Raw genomic sequence first — 3,101 nt, forward strand, 5'->3', positions numbered from 1 at the left:
GAACAGAAGGATTTGAGTTCCTGTATGTTTCTTTCATCACACCATGTCACGTTAGCCATAAGGCATACGCCCCCGCCCCTCTTCTTACCAGAAAGACGTTTGTTTCTGTCTGCGCGATGCGTGGAGAAACCCGTTGGCTGCACCGCCTCGGATAGCGTCTCTCCAGTGAGCCACGTTTCCATGAAGCAAAGAACGTTACAGCCTCTGATGTCACTCTGGAATGCTACCCTTGCTCGGATTTCATCAACCTTGTTGTCAAGAGACTGGACATTGGCAAGAAGAATGCTAGGGAGTGGTGCACGATGTGCAAATATGCAAATATGTGCCTACTGTGATTGCAATGGATTAGGAGAATGGGCTGTATTCTTATATAACTAACCAATGTGGTAGCCTTCCTCCATATGTGCGAATCATCTTCAAGGTTCATTGGATGGGGAAAAGACAACATTTGTAGAGTGATCACGAATGTCAATGCGTTAAGCATGAGACCGTTGAAGAGATGTCATTTTTCTTTTCTCTCGACTCTTTTCAGGCTCAGGAGTTGACCAAGATGCGTGTCAAGAAGCTGGCCATCTTTCTCCTTGTCCTCTTTGTTTGGATAGATGGAGGATCCATCAAAGAAAAAGGGACGAAGAAGGGAAAGAAGGGGAAGAAAGTCTACTGTCCTTCGTAAGTGCAGAATTTCACCCCACCTCATGAGATTCCCGGCAGCATTGCCTATATTGCCCAAACTCAAATATACGAGTTACTCGGATCATTTGCAAATGCTTAGTCTTTGAGAATGTAGTCCAAGTAGAGACAAGTTTGGTGCATTAGAAATCAGGGAGTGGACAGCTGGCCTAAAAAAAATTAAGAGAGTGAGATTTGTCACCCATATCCCTGCTTTAGCTTCAAAGCCTAATTTGTCATGCAATGTTTGATGTCTTACTCTATTAATTCTTAAAAGGGATCAGACATGCAAAGATGATTGAATTTGAAGGGAAACATTTAATTCCATTACAATATTCACTACATTCTGTACATTATATATGATTATTCTTGGAATAGGCCCCAGTGTGCTTTTGTGGACCCAGAGATCCAGTTGGTTCCAGTTTAGCTTTGGCCCTCTAGGTTGTCAGTGTACTTCAACACAATGGTGGAGCAGAGAGGATACATTTTGATCAAGGGAACTGCAAACACACGCACACAAATTCCTGCTGAGCACTTTTACTCATCCTTAGTGCCTGATAAGGTTTACAGAATAGTTTGTAAAGTGCTTTTCGAGTCGAATTCCTTGGCAGAGTTCAGTTGCCACCCACGTGGAGCAGATTATCCTTCTCCTCTGCCAAGTTCTGCTCCCTCCATCCATCGCTCCTCGGGTCATTGTTCTTTCAGCAAATCAGTCTCAGAAAGCAGAAGACATTCCTTGAACATTGTAGGTGTTCCCTAGAAAATTCTTGAAAGGTCACAACTGATGTTGATCTTCCACAAATACACTAAGAACCTTTGCGATTTGACAGAAATGCAAATGCTTCTCACACTGTTCCAATAATGTCATGCAATGGTTGCAAGGAATGTTATGCAAATGTAATATTCAGCAACATTGGGGATGTTGCCATTTAGTTGCTGACATTAGAGCAACCAAGCATTGTTTGCTGGAGAGGTCCTATTACCAAAGCTAATTAAATCCCCAATAGGTACTTCTCAGGTTATGGTTCAATCAAACAGTACTGTTTAATAGAAACGCATACTTCCATCTGCTGTTTATCCAGGAGAATTTGATGTGCTACGTAATGTGGTTTAGAGTTTCCTTTTTTCTTCTTTGCAGACAGCTGACACCTGAGGATCTTGCACGAGTCCCTGATAATACAACCAGTAACATCTTGAACAGATTACTGATCATCTATGATCCCCGAATCAGGCCCAACTTCAAAGGTTAGCCCTCTTTGTCTCCACTCCATGTTGAGGAAGCTACTTTAAAGGCAGTTATTGGATTAGACCTTTACAGTAATTCACATTTTGATTCAAATCAATCTATACACACTGTTGAAAAAACCAACCCCCGCTCTTCTCCCCCCAGACTTAAAAAGCCCCAATAGAAAACCCACCTTATGATGTTATGGGTCCAGGTTGGTCGTCTTTAGATCATCGCAGCCCCATCCTCATCTCCCAGACTTGAATGTTTGATGTACAGAATGACCCATATGGATTTTTTTAAGGGCTGATACAGATTTTTGCGGGTCAAGAAGGCCGATGGACGATATTTGATCATTACATTTGTTACTGACAACAGCCAAACAATGAATTTGACTTTGTTTCGACCAATCTAACTACATAACATAATGGTAATACTTTTATAAACTGGGTAAATTAAGATGGCATAGGCCTTATCACCTTATAGGTGAATGCATATTCAATAGGAGTGTGTGCATGCTTTGAGTTATTGAGCTTGTTTTGACTGATCAGTGGAGTCTATGGTGCTACAGATGGCCTTCCATTTGGGACTTATATTATCCTACTGATCAACAACATTTGCATGGAAGAATCACTCCAGCATGTCACGCCTGTATTGAAGGACATCATATCTGAACTGTTGTTTGTTTGAGACTATAAAATAACATTATTTAATGCAAATGGACCCAACGTAATGTCATGATTTGTGATCACTGATCACGGATGTTTACGAAACTAGTATTTGTAGCAATTTTTCGTGATGGGGTTTTTATTCATTTCATTTTTTTTTGTACCCCCTATTTCTCTCCAATTTCGATCTTGTCTTATCGCTGCAACTCCCCAACGGGCTCAGGAGGCAAAGGTCAAGTCATGCGTCCTCCGAAACATGACCCGCCAAACCGCGCTCCTTAACATCCGCCCACTTAACCCGGAAGCACACCGCACCAATATGAAGGAGGAAAAAAAGTCCTCTTGCAGGCGCCCAGCCTGCCACAGGGAGTTGCTAGAGCGCGACCCTCCCATCCAAACCCTGCCCTAACCCTTGACGACGCTGGGCCAATTGTGCGCCGCTCTATGGGACTCCCGTTCACGGCTGGTTATGACACAGCCTGGGATCGAACCTGGGTCTGTAGTGACACCTCTAACACTGCGATGCAGTGCCTTAGATT

At 43.0% G+C, this 3,101-nt stretch overlaps 1 long non-coding RNA gene across 1 annotated transcript; it reads left to right on the forward strand.

The window, feature by feature from the left end:
• Positions 1 to 421: 421 nt before the first annotated feature.
• On the forward strand, positions 422 to 2,617 carry LOC149971817 (uncharacterized). Its single transcript, XR_016491700.1, has 2 exons — positions 422 to 669; positions 1,808 to 2,617. It is a non-coding gene; the product is annotated as an uncharacterized LOC149971817 (long non-coding RNA).
• Positions 2,618 to 3,101: the final 484 nt, after the last annotated feature.

This window comes from Oncorhynchus mykiss, chromosome 25 (assembly GCF_057628025.1).
Source record: "Oncorhynchus mykiss isolate SJ-2025 chromosome 25, ASM5762802v1, whole genome shotgun sequence".
Taxonomy (NCBI): Eukaryota; Metazoa; Chordata; class Actinopteri; order Salmoniformes; family Salmonidae; genus Oncorhynchus; species Oncorhynchus mykiss.